The 18,703-nt window shown below is 46.6% G+C and overlaps 6 non-coding genes and 30 pseudogenes across 6 annotated transcripts; all 36 read right to left on the reverse strand.

Moving 5' to 3' along the window:
* Positions 1 to 95: 95 nt before the first annotated feature.
* LOC136720623 (uncharacterized) lies at positions 96 to 214 on the reverse strand (annotated as a pseudogene).
* A 215-nt stretch (positions 215 to 429) lies between these two features.
* Positions 430 to 548, reverse strand: LOC136720577 (uncharacterized; annotated as a pseudogene).
* A 224-nt stretch (positions 549 to 772) lies between these two features.
* LOC136720599 (uncharacterized) lies at positions 773 to 891 on the reverse strand (annotated as a pseudogene).
* A 212-nt stretch (positions 892 to 1,103) lies between these two features.
* On the reverse strand, positions 1,104 to 1,222 carry LOC136720669 (5S ribosomal RNA). Its single transcript, XR_010805607.1, has one exon. It is a non-coding gene; the product is annotated as a 5S ribosomal RNA (ribosomal RNA).
* A 220-nt stretch (positions 1,223 to 1,442) lies between these two features.
* Positions 1,443 to 1,561, reverse strand: LOC136720629 (uncharacterized; annotated as a pseudogene).
* Positions 1,562 to 1,776: 215 nt separating this feature from the next.
* LOC136720643 (5S ribosomal RNA) lies at positions 1,777 to 1,894 on the reverse strand. Its single transcript, XR_010805593.1, has one exon. It is a non-coding gene; the product is annotated as a 5S ribosomal RNA (ribosomal RNA).
* Positions 1,895 to 2,113: 219 nt separating this feature from the next.
* LOC136720684 (uncharacterized) lies at positions 2,114 to 2,233 on the reverse strand (annotated as a pseudogene).
* Positions 2,234 to 2,788: 555 nt separating this feature from the next.
* Positions 2,789 to 2,907, reverse strand: LOC136720570 (uncharacterized; annotated as a pseudogene).
* A 224-nt stretch (positions 2,908 to 3,131) lies between these two features.
* Positions 3,132 to 3,250, reverse strand: LOC136720600 (uncharacterized; annotated as a pseudogene).
* A 211-nt stretch (positions 3,251 to 3,461) lies between these two features.
* Positions 3,462 to 3,580, reverse strand: LOC136720681 (5S ribosomal RNA). Its single transcript, XR_010805608.1, has one exon. It is a non-coding gene; the product is annotated as a 5S ribosomal RNA (ribosomal RNA).
* A 220-nt stretch (positions 3,581 to 3,800) lies between these two features.
* LOC136720630 (uncharacterized) lies at positions 3,801 to 3,919 on the reverse strand (annotated as a pseudogene).
* A 215-nt stretch (positions 3,920 to 4,134) lies between these two features.
* LOC136720644 (5S ribosomal RNA) lies at positions 4,135 to 4,252 on the reverse strand. The gene has a single exon (XR_010805594.1). It is a non-coding gene; the product is annotated as a 5S ribosomal RNA (ribosomal RNA).
* Positions 4,253 to 4,472: 220 nt separating this feature from the next.
* Positions 4,473 to 4,592, reverse strand: LOC136720685 (uncharacterized; annotated as a pseudogene).
* Positions 4,593 to 4,813: 221 nt separating this feature from the next.
* Positions 4,814 to 4,932, reverse strand: LOC136720636 (uncharacterized; annotated as a pseudogene).
* Positions 4,933 to 5,147: 215 nt separating this feature from the next.
* Positions 5,148 to 5,266, reverse strand: LOC136720556 (uncharacterized; annotated as a pseudogene).
* Positions 5,267 to 5,486: 220 nt separating this feature from the next.
* On the reverse strand, positions 5,487 to 5,605 carry LOC136720665 (uncharacterized; annotated as a pseudogene).
* A 215-nt stretch (positions 5,606 to 5,820) lies between these two features.
* On the reverse strand, positions 5,821 to 5,939 carry LOC136720632 (uncharacterized; annotated as a pseudogene).
* A 214-nt stretch (positions 5,940 to 6,153) lies between these two features.
* On the reverse strand, positions 6,154 to 6,272 carry LOC136720617 (uncharacterized; annotated as a pseudogene).
* Positions 6,273 to 6,484: 212 nt separating this feature from the next.
* LOC136720603 (uncharacterized) lies at positions 6,485 to 6,603 on the reverse strand (annotated as a pseudogene).
* Positions 6,604 to 6,818: 215 nt separating this feature from the next.
* Positions 6,819 to 6,937, reverse strand: LOC136720559 (uncharacterized; annotated as a pseudogene).
* A 556-nt stretch (positions 6,938 to 7,493) lies between these two features.
* Positions 7,494 to 7,612, reverse strand: LOC136720555 (5S ribosomal RNA). Its single transcript, XR_010805580.1, has one exon. It is a non-coding gene; the product is annotated as a 5S ribosomal RNA (ribosomal RNA).
* A 208-nt stretch (positions 7,613 to 7,820) lies between these two features.
* Positions 7,821 to 7,939, reverse strand: LOC136720668 (uncharacterized; annotated as a pseudogene).
* Positions 7,940 to 8,149: 210 nt separating this feature from the next.
* On the reverse strand, positions 8,150 to 8,268 carry LOC136720582 (uncharacterized; annotated as a pseudogene).
* A 219-nt stretch (positions 8,269 to 8,487) lies between these two features.
* On the reverse strand, positions 8,488 to 8,606 carry LOC136720586 (uncharacterized; annotated as a pseudogene).
* Positions 8,607 to 8,821: 215 nt separating this feature from the next.
* On the reverse strand, positions 8,822 to 8,940 carry LOC136720671 (uncharacterized; annotated as a pseudogene).
* Positions 8,941 to 9,161: 221 nt separating this feature from the next.
* LOC136720604 (uncharacterized) lies at positions 9,162 to 9,280 on the reverse strand (annotated as a pseudogene).
* Positions 9,281 to 9,489: 209 nt separating this feature from the next.
* Positions 9,490 to 9,608, reverse strand: LOC136720568 (uncharacterized; annotated as a pseudogene).
* A 208-nt stretch (positions 9,609 to 9,816) lies between these two features.
* LOC136720676 (uncharacterized) lies at positions 9,817 to 9,935 on the reverse strand (annotated as a pseudogene).
* A 210-nt stretch (positions 9,936 to 10,145) lies between these two features.
* Positions 10,146 to 10,264, reverse strand: LOC136720583 (uncharacterized; annotated as a pseudogene).
* Positions 10,265 to 10,487: 223 nt separating this feature from the next.
* LOC136720633 (uncharacterized) lies at positions 10,488 to 10,606 on the reverse strand (annotated as a pseudogene).
* Positions 10,607 to 10,824: 218 nt separating this feature from the next.
* On the reverse strand, positions 10,825 to 10,943 carry LOC136720588 (uncharacterized; annotated as a pseudogene).
* A 215-nt stretch (positions 10,944 to 11,158) lies between these two features.
* LOC136720654 (5S ribosomal RNA) lies at positions 11,159 to 11,277 on the reverse strand. The gene has a single exon (XR_010805603.1). It is a non-coding gene; the product is annotated as a 5S ribosomal RNA (ribosomal RNA).
* A 221-nt stretch (positions 11,278 to 11,498) lies between these two features.
* Positions 11,499 to 11,617, reverse strand: LOC136720605 (uncharacterized; annotated as a pseudogene).
* Positions 11,618 to 11,826: 209 nt separating this feature from the next.
* On the reverse strand, positions 11,827 to 11,945 carry LOC136720590 (uncharacterized; annotated as a pseudogene).
* A 215-nt stretch (positions 11,946 to 12,160) lies between these two features.
* LOC136720680 (uncharacterized) lies at positions 12,161 to 12,279 on the reverse strand (annotated as a pseudogene).
* A 219-nt stretch (positions 12,280 to 12,498) lies between these two features.
* On the reverse strand, positions 12,499 to 12,617 carry LOC136720677 (uncharacterized; annotated as a pseudogene).
* Between the last annotated feature and the right edge of the window lie 6,086 nt (positions 12,618 to 18,703).

Below are 18,703 nucleotides of genomic sequence, written 5' to 3' on the forward strand. Positions count from 1 at the left end.
AGTAGCCGGGTACATGTACAATTCTTCAATTATATCTCCTCCAGACTGAATGAGAGTATTAAGAGCTACGCTGAAGTTACCCAGGAGATGTAAAAAGCTTTCAGCACCTGGTATTTCCAGGAGGTCACCCATCCAATTACTGACCAGGCCCTGCCCAGTTTTTCTTCCGAGATCTGACGAGATCTTGCGTCTTCAGGACGGTGTGGCCTCAAGCCAAGAGGCCTGGCTGCATGATGTCTCTTAAAGGCTGGAGGGTATTGATGGAACTTCCAGGAATAAATAAAAGAAAAAAGAAAAATGGAGGGAAAAATATCAGTGCAGCAAAGCGTGTTGAAGGTAGCCGGGTACGTGTACAATTCTTCAATTATATCTCCTCCAGACAGATAGAGAGTATTAAGAGCTACGATAAAGTTACCCAGGAGACGTAAAAGCTTGCAGCACCAGGTATTTCCAGGAGGTCTCACATTCAAGTACTGACCAGGTCCTGCCCAGTTTAGCTTCCAAGATCTGACGAGATCGGGCGAGTTCAGGATGGTGTGGCCGCAAGCCGAGATGCCTGGCTGCATGATGTCTCTTAAAGGTTGGCGGGTATTGACGGAACTTCCAGCAATAAAAAAATATAAAAAAAGAAAAAAGAAAAATGGATGGAAAAATATCAGTGCAGCAAAGGGTGTTGACAGTAACTGGATACGTGTACAATACTTCAATTATATCTCCTCCAGACAGAGAGAGAGTATTAAGAGCTACGATAAAGTTACCCAGGAGACGTAAAAGCTTGCAGCACTAGGTATTTCCAGGAGGTCTCACATTCATGTACTGACCAGGTCCTGCCCCGTTTAGCTTCCGAGATCTCACGAGATCGGGCGCGTTCAGGATGGTGTGGCCGCAAGCCGAGATGCCTGGCTGCATGATGTCTCTTAAAGGCTGGCGGGTATTGACGGAACTGCCAGCAAAAAAAAAAAAAAGAAAAATAGAGGGAAATATACCAGTGCAGCAAAGGGTGTTGAAAGTAGCCGGGTACGTGTACAATTCTTCAATTATATCTCCTGGAGACAGAAAGAGAGTATTAAGAGCTACGATGAAGTTACCCAGGAGACGTAAAAAGCTTGCAGCACCTGGTATTTCTAGGAGGTCTCCCATCCAAGTACTGACCAGGCCCTGCCCCGTTTAGCTTCCGAGATCTGACGAGATCGGGCGCATTCAGGACGGTGTGGCCGCAAGCCGAAAGGCCTGGCTGCATGATGTCTCTTAAAAGTTGGCGGGTATTGACGGAACTTCCAGCAAAAAAAAAAAAAAAAAAAAAAAGAAAAATAGAGGGAAATATACCAGTGCAGCAAAGGGTGTTGAAAGTAGCCGGGTACGTGTACAATTCTTCAATTATATCTCCTGGAGACAGAAAGAGAGTATTAAGAGCTACGATAAAGTTACCCAGGAGACGTAAAAGCTTGCAGCACCTGGTATTTCCAGGAGGTCTCACATTCAAGTACTGACCAGGTCCTGCCCCGTTTAGCTTCCGAGATCTGACGATATCATGCGCATTCAGGACGGTGTGGCCGAAAGCCGAGAGGACCGGCTGCATGATGTCTCTTTAAGGCTGGCGGGTATTGACGGAACTTCCAGCAAAAAAAAAAGAAAAAAGAAAAATGGAGGGAAAAATATCAGTGCAGCAAAGGGTTTTGAAAGTAGCCGGGTACGTGTACAATTCTTCAATAATATCTCCTACAGACTGAAAGAGAGTATTAAGAGTTATGATGAAGTTACCCAGGAGACGTAAAAAACTTGCAGCACCTGGTATTTCCAGGAGGTCACCCATCCAAGTACTGACCAGGCCCTGCCCCGTTAGCTTCCGAGATCTGATGAGATCGGGCGCGTTCAGGACGGTGTGGCCGCAAGCCAAGAGGCCTGGCTGCATGATGTCTCTTAAAGGCTGGCGGGTATTGACGGAACTTCCAGAAAAAAAAAAAAAAAAAAAAAAGGAAAATGGAGGGAAAAATATCAGTGCAGCAAAGGCTGTTGAAAGTAGCCGGGTACGTGTACAATACTTCAATTATATCTCCTCCAGACAGATAGAGAGTATTAAGAGCTACGATGAAGTTTCCCAGGAGACGTAAAAAGCTTGCAGCACCAGGTATTTCCAGTAGGTCTCCCATCCAAGTACTGACGAGGCCCTGCCCCGTTTAGCTTCCGAGATCTGACGAGATCGGGTTGTGTTCAGGACGGTGTGGCCGCAAGCCAAGAGGCCGGGCTGCATGATGTCTCTTAAAGGCTGGCGGGTATTGACGGAACTTCCAGCAAAAAATAAAAAATAAATAAATAGAAAAATGGAGGGAAAAATATCAGTGCAGGACAGGGTGTTGAAAGTAGCCGGGTACATGTACAATTCTTCAATTATATCTCCTCCAGACTGAATGAGAGTATTAAGAGCTACGCTGAAGTTACCCAGGAGATGTAAAAAGCTTTCAGCACCTGGTATTTCCAGGAGGTCACCCATCCAATTACTGACCAGGCCCTGCCCAGTTTTTATTCCGAGATCTGACGAGATCTTGCGTCTTCAGGACGGTGTGGTCTCAAGCCAAGAGGCCTGGCTGCATGATGTCTCTTAAAGGCTGGAGGGTATTGATGGAACTTCCAGCAAAAAACAAAAGAAAAAAGAAAAATGGAGGGAAAAATATCAGTGCAGCAAAGCGTGTTGAAGGTAGCCGGGTACGTGTACAATTCTTCAATTATATCTCCTCCAGACAGATAGAGAGTATTAAGAGCTACGATAAAGTTACCCAGGAGACGTAAAAGCTTGCAGCACCAGGTATTTCCAGGAGGTCTCACATTCAAGTACTGACCAGGTCCTGCCCCGTTTAGCTTCCGAGATCTGACGAGATCGGGCACGTTCAGGACGGTGTGTCCGCAAGCCGAGATGTCTGGCTGCATGATGTCTCTTAAAGGCTGGCGGGTATTGACGGAATTTCCAGCAATAAAAAAATATAAAAAAAGAAAAAAGAAAAATGGATGGAAAAATATCAGTGCAGCAAAGGGTGTTGACAGTAACTGGATACGTGTACAATACTTCAATTATATCTCCTCCAGACAGAGAGAGAGTATTAAGAGCTACGATAAAGTTACCCAGGAGACGTAAAAGCTTGCAGCACTAGGTATTTCCAGGAGGTCTCACATTCATGTACTGACCAGGTCCTGCCCCGTTTAGCTTCCGAGATCTCACGAGATCGGGCGCGTTCAGGATGGTGTGGCCGCAAGCCGAGATGCCTGGCTGCATGATGTCTCTTAAAGGCTGGCGGGTATTGACGGAACTGCCAGCAAAAAAAAAAAAAGAAAAATAGAGGGAAATATACCAGTGCAGCAAAGGGTGTTGAAAGTAGCCGGGTACGTGTACAATTCTTCAATTATATCTCCTGGAGACAGAAAGAGAGTATTAAGAGCTACGATGAAGTTACCCAGGAGACGTAAAAAGCTTGCAGCACCTGGTATTTCTAGGAGGTCTCCCATCCAAGTACTGACCAGGCCCTGCCCCGTTTAGCTTCCGAGATCTGACGAGATCGGGCGCATTCAGGACGGTGTGGCCGCAAGCCGAAAGGCCTGGCTGCATGATGTCTCTTAAAAGTTGGCGGGTATTGACGGAACTTCCAGCAAAAAAAAAAAAAAAAAAAAATAGAAAAATGGAGGGAAAAATATCAGTGCAGGAAAGGGTGTTGAAAGTAGCCGGGTACGTGTACAATTCTTCAATTATATCTCCTGCAGACTGAAAGAGAGTATTAAGAGCTACGATAAAGTTACCCAGGAGACGTAAAAGCTTGCAGCACCTGGTATTTCCAGGAGGTCTCACATTCAAGTACTGACCAGGTCCTGCCCCGTTTAGCTTCCGAGATCTGACGATATCATGCGCATTCAGGACGGTGTGGCCGAAAGCCGAGAGGACCGGCTGCATGATGTCTCTTTAAGGCTGGCGGGTATTGACGGAACTTCCAGCAAAAAAAAAAGAAAAAAGAAAAATGGAGGGAAAAATATCAGTGCAGCAAAGGGTTTTGAAAGTAGCCGGGTACGTGTACAATTCTTCAATAATATCTCCTACAGACTGAAAGAGAGTATTAAGAGTTATGATGAAGTTACCCAGGAGACGTAAAAAACTTGCAGCACCTGGTATTTCCAGGAGGTCACCCATCCAAGTACTGACCAGGCCCTGCCCCGTTAGCTTCCGAGATCTGATGAGATCGGGCGCGTTCAGGACGGTGTGGCCGCAAGCCAAGAGGCCTGGCTGCATGATGTCTCTTAAAGGCTGGCGGGTATTGACGGAACTTCCAGAAAAAAAAAAAAAAAAAAAAAAAGGAAAATGGAGGGAAAAATATCAGTGCAGCAAAGGCTGTTGAAAGTAGCCGGGTACGTGTACAATACTTCAATTATATCTCCTCCAGACAGATAGAGAGTATTAAGAGCTACGATGAAGTTTCCCAGGAGACGTAAAAAGCTTGCAGCACCAGGTATTTCCAGTAGGTCTCCCATCCAAGTACTGACGAGGCCCTGCCCCGTTTAGCTTCCGAGATCTGACGAGATCGGGTTGTGTTCAGGACGGTGTGGCCGCAAGCCAAGAGGCCGGGCTGCATGATGTCTCTTAAAGGCTGGCGGGTATTGACGGAACTTCCAGCAAAAAATAAAAAATAAATAAATAGAAAAATGGAGGGAAAAATATCAGTGCAGGACAGGGTGTTGAAAGTAGCCGGGTACATGTACAATTCTTCAATTATATCTCCTCCAGACTGAATGAGAGTATTAAGAGCTACGCTGAAGTTACCCAGGAGATGTAAAAAGCTTTCAGCACCTGGTATTTCCAGGAGGTCACCCATCCAATTACTGACCAGGCCCTGCCCAGTTTTTCTTCCGAGATCTGACGAGATCTTGCGTCTTCAGGACGGTGTGGTCTCAAGCCAAGAGGCCTGGCTGCATGATGTCTCTTAAAGGTTGGCGGGTATTGACGGAACTTCCAGCAAAAAAAAAAAAAAAAAAGAAAAATGGATGGAAAAATATCAGTGCAGCAAAGGGTGTTGACAGTAGCTGGGTACGTGTACAATACTTCAATTATATCTCCTCCAGACAGATAGAGAGTATTAAGAGCTACGATAAAGTTACCCAGGAGACGTAAAAGCTTGCAGCACCAGGTATTTCCAGGAGGTCTCACATTCATGTACTGACCAGGTCCTGCCCCGTTTAGCTTCCGAGATCTGACGAGATCGGGCGCGTTCAGGACGGTGTGGCCGCAAGCCGAGATGTCTGGCTGCATGATGTCTCTTAAAGGCTGGCGGGTATTGACGGAATTTCCAGCAAAAAAAAAAAAAAAAAAAATAGAAAAATGGAGGGAAAAATATCAGTGCAGGAAAGGGTGTTGAAAGTAGCCGGGTACGTGTACAATTCTTCAATTATATCTCCTGGAGACAGAAAGAGAGTATTAAGAGCTACGATGAAGTTACCCAGGAGACGTAAAAGGCTTGCAGCACCTGGTATTTCTAGGAGGTCTCCCATCCAAGTACTGACCAGGCCCTGCCCCGTTTAGCTTCCGAGATCTGATGAGATCCGGTGCATTCAGGACAGTGTGGCCGCAATCCAAGAGGCCTGGCAGCATGATGTCTCTTAAAGGTTGGCGGGTATTGACTGAACTTCCAGCAAAAAAAAAAAAAAAAAAGAAAAATGGATGGAAAAATATCAGTGCAGCAAAGGGTGTTTACAGTAGCTGGGTACGTGTACAATACTTCAATTATATCTCCTCCAGACAGATAGAGAGTATTAAGAGCTACGATAAAGTTACCCAGGAGACGTAAAAGCTTGCAGCACTAGGTATTTCCAGGAGGTCTCACATTCATGTACTGACCAGGTCCTGCCTCGTTTAGCTTCCGAGATCTCACGAGATCAAGCGCGTTCAGGATGGTGTGGCCGCAAGCCGAAAGGACCGGCTGCATGATGTCTCTTTAAGGCTGGCGGGTATTGACGGAACTTCCAGCAAAAAAAAAAGAAAAAAGAAAAATGGAGGGAAAAATATCAGTGCAGCAAAGGGTTTTGAAAGTAGCCGGGTACGTGTACAATTCTTCAATTATATCTCCTCCAGACAGATAGAGAGTATTAAGAGCTACGATAAAGTTACCCAGGAGACGTAAAAGCTTGCAGCACCAGGTATTTCCAGGAGGTCTCACATTCATGTACCGACCAGGTACTGCCCCGTTTAGCTTCCAAGATCTGACGAGATCGGGCGAGTTCAGGATGTCGTGGCCGCAAGCCGAGACGCCTGGCTGCATGATGTCTCTTAAAGGCTGGCGGGTATTGACGGAATTTCCAGCAAAAAAAAAAAATAGAAAAATGGAGGGAAAAATATCAGTGCAGGAAAGGGTGTTGAAAGTAGCCGGGTACGTGTACAATTCTTCAATTATATCTCCTGGAGACAGAAAGAGAGTATTAAGAGCTACGATGAAGTTACCCAGGAGACGTAAAAAGCTTGCAGCACCTGGTATTTCTAGGAGGTCAGCCATCCAAGTACTGACCAGGCCCTGCCCCGTTTAGCTTCCGAGATCTGACGAGATCTTGCGTCTTCAGGATGGTGTGGCCTCAAGCCAAGAGGCCTGGCTGCATGATGTCTCTTAAAGGCTGGAGGGTATTGATGGAACTTCCAGCAAAAAACAAAAGAAAAAAGAAAAATGGAGGGAAAAATATCAGTGCAGCAATGCGTGTTGAAGGTAGCCGGGTACGTGTACAATTCTTCAATTATATCTCCTCCAGACAGATAGAGAGTATTAAGAGCTACGATAAAGTTACCCAGGAGACGTAAAAGCTTGCAGCACCAGGTATTTCCAGGACGTCTCACATTCAAGTACTGACCAGGTCCTGCCCCGTTTAGCTTCCGAGATCTGACGAGATCGGGCGCGTTCAGGACGGTGTGGCCGCAAGCCGAGATGTCTGGCTGCATGATGTCTCTTAAAGGCTGGCGGGTATTGACGGAACTTCCAGCAAAAAATAAAAAATAAATAAATAGAAAAATGGAGGGAAAAATATCAGTGCAGGACAGGGTTTTGAAAGTAGCCGGGTACGTGTACAATTCTTCAATTTTATATTCTCCAGACAGAAAGAGAGTATTAAGAGCTACGATGAAGTTTCCCAGGAGACGTAAAAAGTTGGCAGCACCTGGTATTTCCAGAAGATCTCCCATCCAAGTACTGACCAGGTCCTGCCCCGTTTAGTTTCCGAGATCTTCCGAGATCGGGCTCGTTCAGGACTGTGTGTCCGCAAGCCGAGAGGCCTGGTTGCATGATGTCTCTTAAAGGCTGGCGGATATTGACGGAACTTCCAGAAAAAATAATAATGAAAAAGAAAAATGGAGGGAAAAATATCAGTGCAGCAATGGGTGTTGAAAGTAGCCGGGTACGTGTACAATACTTCAATTATATCTCCTCCAGACAGAAAGAGAGTATTAAGAGCTACGATAAACTTACCCAGCAGACGTAAAAAGCTTGCAGCACCTGGTATTTCCAGGAGGTCTCCCATCCAAGTACTGACCAGGCCCTGCCCCGTTTAGCTTCCGAGATCTGACGAGATCGGGCGCGTTCAGGATGGTGTGGCCGCAAGCCGAGACGCCTGGCTGCATGATGTCTCTTAAAGGCTGGCGGGTATTGACGGAACTGCCAGCAAAAAAAAAAAGAGAAATGGAGGGAGAAATACCAGTGCAGCAAAGGGTGTTGAAAGTAGCCGGGTACGTGTACAATACTTGAATTATATCTCCTCCAGACAGAAAGAGAGTATTAAGAGCTACGATGAAGTTACCCAGGAGACGTAAAAGCTTGCAGCACCAGGTATTTCCAGGAGGTCTCACATTCAAGTACTGACCAGGTCCTGCCCCGTTTAGCTTCCGAGATCTGACGAGATCGGGCGCGTTCAGGATGGTGTGGCCGCAAGCCGAGACGCCTGGCTGCATGTTGTCTCTTAAAGGCTGGCGGGTATTGACGGAACTGCCAGCAAAAAAAAAAAAAAAAAATAGAGGGAAAAATACCAGTGCAGCAAAGGACGATGAAAGTAGCCGGGTACGTGTACAATTTCTCAATTATATCTCCTCCAGACAGATAGAGAGTATTAAGACCTACGATGAAGTTTCCCAGGAGACGTAAAAAGTTTGCAGCACCTCGTATTTCCAGAAGGTAACCCATAAAAGTACTGACCAGGCCCTGCCCCGTTTAAATTCCGAGATCTGACGAGATCGGGCGCGTTCAGGACGGTGTGGCCGCAAGCCGAGACGCCTGGCTGCATGATGTCTCTTAAAGGCTGGCGGGTATTGACGGAATTTCCAGCAAAAAAAATAAAAAAAAAATAGAAAAATGGAGGGAAAAATATCAGTGCAGGAAAGGGTGTTGAAAGTAGCCGGGTACGTGTACAATTCTTCAATTATATCTCCTGGAGACAGAAAGAGAGTATTAAGAGCTACGATGAAGTTACCCAGGAGACGTAAAAAGCTTGCAGCACCTGGTATTTCTAGGAGGTCTCCCATCCAAGTACTGACCAGGCCCTGCCCCGTTTAGCTTCCGAGATCTGACGAGATCTTGCGTCTTCAGGACGGTGTGGCCTCAAGCCAAGAGGCCTGGCTGCATGATGTCTCTTAAAGGCTGGAGGGTATTGATGGAACTTCCAGCAAAAAACAAAAGAAAAAAGAAAAATGGAGGGAAAAATATCAGTGCAGCAAAGCGTGTTGAAGGTAGCCGGGTACGTGTACAATTCTTCAATTATATCTCCTCCAGAAAGATAGAGAGTATTAAGAGCTACGATAAAGTTACCCAAGAGACGTAAAAGCTTGCAGCACCAGGTATTTCCAGGAGGTCTCACATTCAAGTACTGACCAGGTCCTGCCCCGTTTAGCTTCCGAGATCTGACGAGATCGGGCGCGTTCAGGACGGTGTGGCCGCAAGCCGAGATGTCTGGCTGCATGATGTCTCTTAAAGGCTGGCGGGTATTGACGGAACTTCCAGCAAAAAATAAAAAATAAATAAATAGAAAAATGGAGGGAAAAATATCAGTGCAGGACAGGGTGTTGAAAGTAGCCGGGTACATGTACAATTCTTCAATTATATCTCCTCCAGACTGAATGAGAGTATTAAGAGCTACGCTGAAGTTACCCAGGAGATGTAAAAAGCTTGCAGCACCTGGTATTTCCAGGAGGTCACCCATCCAATTACTGACCAGGCCCTGCCCAGTTTTTCTTCCGAGATCTGACGAGATCTTGCGTCTTCAGGACGGTGTGGCCTCAAGCCAAGAGGCCTGGCTGCATGATGTCTCTTAAAGGCTGGCGGGTATCAACGGAACTGCCAGCAAAAAAAAAAAAGAAAAATAGAGGGAAAAATATCAGTGCAGGACAGGGTGTTGAAAGTAGCCGGGTACATGTACAATTCTTCAATTATATCTCCTCCAGACTGAATGAGAGAATTAAGAGCTACGATAAAGTTACCCAGGAGACGTAAAAGCTTGCAGCACCAGGTATTTCCAGGAGGTCTCCCATCCAAGTACTGACCAGGCCCTGCCCCACTCAGTTTCCGAGATCTTACGAGATCGGACGCGTTCAGGACGGTGTGGCCGCAAGCCGAGATGCCTGGCTGCATGATGTCTCTTAAAGGCTGGCGGGTATTGACGGAACTGCCAGCAAAAAAAAAAAGAGAAATGGAGGGAGAAATACCAGTGCAGCAAAGGGTGTTGAAAGTAGCCGGGTACGTGTACAATACTTGAATTATATCTCCTCCAGACAGAAAGAGAGTATTAAGAGCTACGATGAAGTTACCCAGGAGACGTAAAAGCTTGCAACACCAGGTATTTCCAGGAGGTCTCACATTCAAGTACTGACCAGGTCCTGCCCCGTTTAGCTTCCGAGATCTGACGAGATCGGGCGCGTTCAGGATGGTGTGGCCGCAAGCCAAGACGCCTGGCTGCATGATGTCTCTTAAAGGCTGGCGGGTATTGACGGAACTGCCAGCAAAAAAAAAAAAAAAAAATAGAGGGAAAAATACCAGTGCAGCAAAGGACGATGAAAGTAGCCGGGTACGTGTACAATTTCTCAATTATATCTCCTCCAGACAGATAGAGAGTATTAAGAGCTACGATGAAGTTTCCCAGGAGACGTAAAAAGTTTGCAGCACCTCGTATTTCCAGAAGGTAACCCATAAAAGTACTGACCAGGCCCTGCCCCGTTTAAATTCCGAGATCTGACGAGATCGGGCGCGTTCAGGACGGTGTGGCCGCAAGCCGAGACGCCTGGCTGCATGATGTCTCTTAATGGCTGGCGGGTATTGACGGAACTTCCAGCAAAAAAAAAAAAAAAAAAAAGAAAAAGAAAAATGGAGGGAAAAATATCAGTGCAGTAATGGGTTTTGAAAGTAGCCGGGTACGTGTACAATTCTTCAATTATATCTCCTCCAGACAGAAAGAGAGTATTAAGAGCTACGATAAAGTTACCCAGGAGACGTAAAAGCTTGCAGCACCAGGTATTTCCAGGAGGTCTCACATTCATGTACCGACCAGGTCCTGCCCCGTTTAGCTTCCAAGATCTGACGAGATCGGGCGAGTTCAGGATGTCGTGGCCGCAAGCCGAGACGCCTGGCTGCATGATGTCTCTTAAAGGCTGGCGGGTATTGACGGAATTTCCAGAAAAAAAAAAAAAAAAAAATAGAAAAATGGAGGGAAAAATATCAGTGCAGGAAAGGGTGTTGAAAGTAGCCGGGTACGTGTACAATTCTTCAATTATATCTCCTGGAGACAGAAAGAGAGTATTAAGAGCTACGATGAAGTTACCCAGGAGACGTAAAAAGCTTGCAGCACCTGGTATTTCTAGGAGGTCTCCCATCCAAGTACTGACCAGGCCCTGCCCCGTTTAGCTTCCGAGATCTGACGAGATCTTGCGTCTTCAGGACGGTGTGGCCTCAAGCCAAGAGGCCTGGCTGCATGATGTCTCTTAAAGACTGGAGGGTATTGATGGAACTTCCAGCAAAAAACAAAAGAAAAAAGAAAAATGGAGGGAAATGTATCAGTGCAGCAAAGCGTGTTGAAGGTAGCCAGGTACGTGTACAATTCTTCAATTATATCTCCTCCAGACAGATAGAGAGTATTAAGAGCTACGATAAAGTTACCCAGGAGACGTAAAAGCTTGCAGCACCAGGTATTTCCAGGAGGTCTCACATTCAAGTACTGACCAGGTCCTGCCCCGTTTAGCTTCCGAGATCTGACGAGATCGGGCGCGTTCGGGACGGTGTGGCCGCAAGCCGAGATGTCTGGCTGCATGATGTCTCTTAAAGGCTGGCGGGTATTGACGGAACTTCCAGCAAAAAATAAAAAAAAAAAAAATAGAAAAATGGAGGGAAAAATATCAGTGCAGGACAGGGTGTTGAAAGTAGCCGGGTACATGTACAATTCTTCAATTATATCTCCTCCAGACTGAATGAGAGTATTAAGAGCTACGCTGAAGTTACCCAGGAGATGTAAAAAGCTTGCAGCACCTGGTATTTCCAGGAGGTCACCCATCCAATTACTGACCAGGCCCTGCCCAGTTTTTCTTCCGAGATCTGACGAGATCTTGCGTCTTCAGGACGGTGTGGCCTCAAGCCAAGAGGCCTGGCTGCATGATGTCTCTTAAAGGCTGGCGGGTATCAACGGAACTGCCAGCAAAAAAAAAAAAGAAAAATGGATGGAAAAATATCAGTGCAGCAAAGGATGTTGACAGTAGCTGGGTACGTGTACAATACTTCAATTATATCTCCTCCAGACAGATAGAGAGTATTAAGAGCTATGATAAAGTTACCCAGGAGACGTAAAAGCTTGCAGCACCAGGTATTTCCAGGAGGTCTCACATTCATGTACTGACCAGGTCCTGCCCCGTTCAGCTTCCGAGATCTGACGAGATCGGGCGCGTTCAGGATGGTGTGGCCGCAAGCCGAGATGCCTGGCTGCATGATGTCTCTTAAAGGTTGGCGGGTATTGACGGAACTTCCAGCAAAAAAAAAAAAAAAAAAGAAAAATGGATGGAAAAATATCAGTGCAGCAAAGGGTGTTGACAGTAGCTGGGTACGTGTACAATACTTCAATTATATCTCCTCCAGACAGATAGAGAGTATTAAGAGCTACGATGAAGTTCCCCAGGAGACGTAAAAGCTTGCAGCACCAGGTATTTCCAGGAGGTCTCACATTTAAGTACTGACCAGGTCCTGCCCCGTTTAGCTTCCGAGATCTGACGAGATCGGGCGCGTTCAAGATGGTGTGGCCGCAAGCCGAGATGCCTGGCTGCATGATGTCTCTTAAAGGCTGGCGGGTATTGACGGAATTTCCAGCAAGAAAAAAAATAAATAAATAGAAAAATGGAGGGAAAAATATCAGTGCAGGAAAGGGTGTTGAAAGTAGCCGGGTACGTGTACAATTCTTCAATTATGTCTTCTCCAGACAGAAAGAGAGTATTAAGAGCTACGATGAAGTTCCCCAGGAGACGTTAAAAGCTGGCAGCACCTGGTATTTCCAGGAGATCTCCCATCCAAGTACTGACCAGGCCCTGCCCCGTTTAGTTTCCGAGATCTGACGAGATCGGGCGCGTTCAGGACGGTGTGGCCACAAGCCAAGAGGCCTGGCTGCATGATGTCTCTTAAAGACTGACGGGTATTGACGGAACTTCCAGCAAAAAAAAAAAAAAAAAAAAGAAAAATGGAGGGAAAAATATCAGTGCAGGAAAGGGTGTTGAAAGTAGCCGGGTACGTGTACAATTCTTCAATTATATCTCCTCCAGACAGAAAGAGAGTATTAAGAGCTACGATGAACTCACCTAAAGGATTATTAGGAACACCATTCTAATACTGTGTTTGACCCCCTTTCGCCTTCAGAACTGCTTTAATTCTACGTGGCATTGCTTCAACAAGGTGCTGAAAGCATTCTTTAGAAATGTTGGCCCATATTGATAGGATAGCATCTTGCAGTTGATGGAGATTTGTGGGATGCACATCCAGGGCACGAAGCTCCCGTTCCACCACATCCCAAAGATGCTCTATTGGGTTGAGATCTGGTGACTGTGGGGGCCAGTTTAGTACAGTGAACTCATTGTCATGTTCAAGAAACCAATTTGAAATGATTCGACCTTTGTGACATGGTGCATTATCCTGCTGGAAGTAGCCATCAGAGGATGGGTACATGGTGGTCAAAAAGGGATGGACATGGTCAGAAACAATGCTCAGGTAGGCCGTAGCATTTAAACGATGCCCAATTGGCACTAAGGGGCCTAAAGTGTGCCAAGAAGACATCCCCCACACCATTACACCACCACCACCAGCCTGCACAGTGGTAACAAGACATGATGGATCCATGTTCTCATTCTGTTTACGCCAAATTCTGACTCTACCATCTGAATGTCTCACCTCTTTTTCCTATTTGTAGTGGAGATGAGTGGTACCCGGTGGGGTCTTCTGCTGTTGTAGCCCATCCGCCTCAAGGTTGTACGTGTTGTGGCTTCACAAATGCTTTGCTGCATACCTTGTTTGTAACGAGTGGTTATTTCAGTCAAAGTTGCTCTTCTATCAGCTTGAATCAGTCGGCCCACTCTCCTCTGACCTCTAGCATCAACAAGGCATTTTCGCCCACAGGACTGCCGCATACTGGATGTTTTTCCCTTTTCACACCATTCTTTGTAAACCCTAGAAATGGTTGTGCGTGAAAATCCCAGTAACTGAGCAGATTGTGAAATACTCAGACCGGCCCGTCTGGCACCAACAACCATGCCACGCTCAAAATTGCTTAAATCACCTTTCATTCCCATTCAGACATTCAGTTTGGAGTTCAGGAGATTGTCTTGACCAGGACCACACCCCTAAATGCATTGAAGCAACTGCCATGTGATTGGTTGATTAGATAATTGCATTAATGAGAAATTGAACAGGTGTTCCTAATAATCCTTTAGGTGAGTGTATATGTATGTATGTGTATGTATGTCCAATTGCTTTGACAATACAAATGAAATGAATTGAGAGAGAGAGAGAGAGAGAGAGAGAGAGAGAGAGAGAGGAATATGAGCTCCTAAAAAACATTTGTTTTTATACATAAGCGGATTTAATTTGTGATTTACAAATGAATATATAGCACTATAAACATACACAGAAGACATGGAATAGAAATTCAGAAGAAAAAGTATTCAAAAAATAATAATTTTAAGAGAAACACAAAAAGAAGAAAGCAGAGAGACAGTTCAGGAAGAAAAGTCAGAAAAGAAAAGCTGAAGACAAGAATTGGAGGTAAGAGACAAATAATTAAACAAAAAAATATGTATTAATAAAATAAATAAGCATTCTCAGTAGTTGACTCAGCCAATGAAAATGCAGAGCTCCGATTTGAATAGAGTGACAGTAGGAGAGAGCCCAACTGCCACTGAGACTGATACAAATCTATCGAACAGCAGTCTGACTGCAGAGCTGCCTTTTGAAATCCGATACCCTGAAGACATTCGCTCTGCACAGGCTAAGAAGGACTACAAACAAGCTGTGATGAGAGCATCTCCTTAGACCCTCATCCTAGACTACACCGGTAAAGGAGAAAACAGGGTCAAGAACAATCTACTGTTCTACACCGCCTTTCACAAAACCCTGTGCCAGACATACCCCAATAACAACAAGAGGGGCATTAGCAGAGGCAGGCAGATCTCAGTGCTGGTAGAGAAAGACACAGACAGTGTGATGCTCACTTTTAATGTATACCACAACGGGACCATCATGGTGCAGGGCAGCGAGAGCAGCCTGGACCAATTAGCTCTCGGCTTCCACACCTCAAAGCAGCAGACTGAGGTAGAGAAACAAGAGCCAGAGCCGGCCACCCTGCAGTCTGCCCCCAGCCACACGGAGCCAGACAGTGCCCCATCTCCCACAGACTGCCCCCCTGTCTCCCCAAAACTCTCCAGCAACATTAAAACACTAAAGGAATGCCTATCAGTGCTGGAGCTGGAGTTTGCGGAGTTCAGGGAGCAGACCTTGAGCACCCTGGCCCAGACCTCCTTGTGCGATCAGCTCCGGGATGAGATGCACAGACTAAAGATGCAGCACAAGGCTGAGATCCATGAGCTGAGAGCAGCAGTGAGAGACCTGGAGGAGCAGAGCCAAACCCTGAGGACGGAGCTGCGCAGAGCGAGGGAGGAGCTGACCAGGACACCCCAGCACAGCCAGCTAAGGAGCCTGCAGAGCCAGCTGGAGGAGCTAAGAGAGGAGCTACACATCACTGGAGCACAGAGACTGCACTGCACTGACCCCACAACACCTCCAACCCCTGACGCACCCACTGATCCACCCACACTCCCCACCACTCCTGACACACCCACTATCACCAGACCTGCCACTAATACACAACCCCCTGAAACGCCACTCCCCCAAAACACACCCGCTGCCCCCACCACTCCCGACGCAAACCCGGAGTGGCAGGTCAACGCAGAGGTGGTCATTCTGAGCGAATCCAATGGGAAGTTCCTGGTTGAGAGGCGCCTCTTCCCTGGGCGAAAAGTGAAAAAGCTTTGGTGCTCCACAGCACAGAGAGCCCTGGAGCTGCTCTCCAAGAGGAGGCTTTGCCAAGTCAAACACATCCTCATCCTAACGACCTGAGTGCCCGCAGGGGCGATGTGGCCTCAGCCCTGAGACAGGTAGCAACGAAAGCCACAGAGGAATTCCCAACTGCCAAAATTTCCATCTCCACACTGCTGCCCCGCACAGACGTGCCCCTGCACATCATCCAGGCCATCAACGCAGAAGTGTCCCGAAGATGTGCCCTCCTCCCCAACGTCCACCTGGCACACCACTGAGACATCCAGCCACATCACCTGTATGACCACGTCCACCTCAACAAGACGGGTGTGAGGATCATCTCAAAGGTCCTCAAGGACACAACCCTGGGCCGAAACCCCACACACCCCCACCTCGAGACCAGGAGCAAACCCCCCAGCCCCCGGCCACATCCCCAGCCACCGGCTCCACCCCAGCCCCAGCCCCTGAGACCCCGCGGCCCCATTCCCCACCCCCCCATCCCCAGAGGGCCCGTCCAGCACAGCAGAGCGGACAGCCGGGGACCAGCACAGCCACACAGCCACGCAGCAGCGGCTTCCAGAGCCTGGAGGCCCGATGCTGCCCAGCTGGCCCAGATAAGGCAACTCCTCAGTGTCATCTGTATCACACTGCTGAGTTAACTGAGCCTCAACACACATATATATGGTTGTGGAGATGGAGAGTAAGAAAAAATGTGATTTAATTATTCTGATATTTTGATGCAAAGATAAAATCTTTGAGTGATTATTATGTATATCCATATATAATTATTAATAGTAATATAATATCAGTTGTAGACCACAAATTAAACTTTCTTATGTAGAAGAGACAAGTATAATAAAATATATTAACATGTCCTTTAAAATAAGCAGTTGGAATATGCAGGGTTTACGCTCCTCAACTTTTGGAATGAAGAGCACAGGCCCTGAACTGATCAACACTGTAAATAGTTCAGATGTTTTCATTCTTGTAGAGACTTGGTGCTGTGCAGATATGTCTATACACTGGATGGATACAATGGATACAGGGAGCTGATTGTGCCCTCCTATAAAAAACCCAAAGTCAGGTGTGGCAGGGCCTCGTGGGGGATTATCGTGTGGTACAGGGAGGAGCTCCGAGCAGCCCTATGCCCAGTACAGAGAGGAGACACACACCTGTGGATGAAAATCAGAAAAGACACCCTACAAAATAACACAGATATATACCTATGTGCAATTTATATGCCACCCGCAGACTCCCCCTACTATAATGAGGAAGGCTTTCATGAGCTTCAAAACGAAATCTGCCACTTCCAGACCCTGGGCTCTGTACTGCTGTGTGGCGATCTCAATGCCAGGACTGGCAGAGAGATGGACTACATCAATACAGAGGGGAACACACACCTGTTCGGAGACTCCCCGCTGTGCCACACACACACCTCCACACTGACACAGCCACGACAGCGTGGTAAACAAGAGCAGGAAGCAGGTAGTGCGCCTATGTAAAAGCCTGGGTCTATATATCATCAATGGCAGGACCAGGGGGTACTCTCTGGGGAGATTCACATACTGCTCGGCTCTGGGCAGCAGTGTGGTGGACTACGCCATAACTGACCTGGACCCACAAGCCAACAATGCGTTTATAGTCAGACAACAATCTCCACTATCAGACCACAGCCAAATAACACTTTACCTAAAAAGATCAGCGCAGCCACAAGTCAGAGCCAAACTTCCCACAAAACTGGTCTCCCTGCCACCCAGTTAGAGATGGTCAGAGCCCAGCACAGAGAACTACACAAGAGCCCTGAATAGTGATGAGATTGAAAACATGTTAGACAGATATCAATCCTCACACTATCAAATAAACCAAAACGGAATAAACTCAGCCACCAAAACACTGAATGAAATATTTGAGAGACTGGCTTTAAAATCAAACATTAAAACAATTAAAAACCAAAATATGAAATCGTCTAAAAGAAAAAAAGAACAGTGGTGTGACCAGGAGTGTGAAACTTCTAGGAAACACCTGAGACATCTCTCCAACACTAAACACAGAGAGCCCGACAACCAGGAGGCTCGCCTCAGCTACTGCCAGGCCCTGCGGCACTACAAGCAACTCCTCAGTAAGAAAAAAGACCACTATATGGGCAGAATAAATACCCCAAAAACAAAAAATGAAATACCAATTCAAAATGGAGAAATCTGGAAAACACACTTTGAAAAACTTTACCAAAATGTTGAAAACAATCCAAAGCCAGAACAGGTTAAAATATTAAAAAACCTAAATAAATTGGAAGAAATCATTAAGAATAACCAAAATCCCTTAGATAACCCATTTACAATACAGGAACTAAAACATCAACTCAAAATCCTCAAACCCAGGAAAGCCAGCGGCCCCGACAGCATCAGCCCTGAGATGCTGAAGCACAGCAGCCCGCAGCTGCAGGAGGCTCTGCTCAAACTCTTTAACCTGGTGCTGAGAGCCGGGTGTTTCCCTGAGGTCGGGAATCAAGGATTGATCACCCCGATTTTTAAAAGTGGAGACAAATTAGACCCCAATAACTACTGGGGCAGCTGTGTGAGCAGTAACCTGGGGAAGGTGTTCTGCAGTATCATCAACGCCCAGATACTGGCCTTCCTTACCAAGCACAGTGTCCTGAATAAGAGTCAGATTGGCTTCCTACCAAAACACCGCACAACCGATCATATTTACACTCTACACACCCTCATAAATAAATATACCCAAAACAATAAAGGAAAAATATTTGCCTGTTTTGTAGACTTTAGAAAGGCATTTGACTCAATCTGGCACAAGGGATTATTTTATAAACTTCTACAGAGTGGTGTAGGGGGTAAAGTTTATGACATCATTAAATCAATGTATTCTGAAAACAAATGCGGAGTTCAAATTGGCAACTCAAGAACAGAGTTCTTCACTCAGGGGCGGGGAGTGAGACAGGGCTGCAGTCTGAGTCCAACACTGTTCAACATCTACATCATCGAGTTGGCCACAGTGTTGGAGCAGTCTGACGCCCGCAGCCTAACTCTCCATGACACAGAGATCAAGTTCCTGCTCTACGCAGACGACCTGGTGCTGCTGTCGCCCACAGAGCAGGGGCTTCAGCAGAACCTGGCGCTGCTAGAGCAGTACTGTCAGAAATG

Source organism: Amia ocellicauda, unplaced genomic scaffold (assembly GCF_036373705.1).
Source record: "Amia ocellicauda isolate fAmiCal2 unplaced genomic scaffold, fAmiCal2.hap1 HAP1_SCAFFOLD_107, whole genome shotgun sequence".
Lineage (NCBI taxonomy): Eukaryota > Metazoa > Chordata > Actinopteri > Amiiformes > Amiidae > Amia > Amia ocellicauda.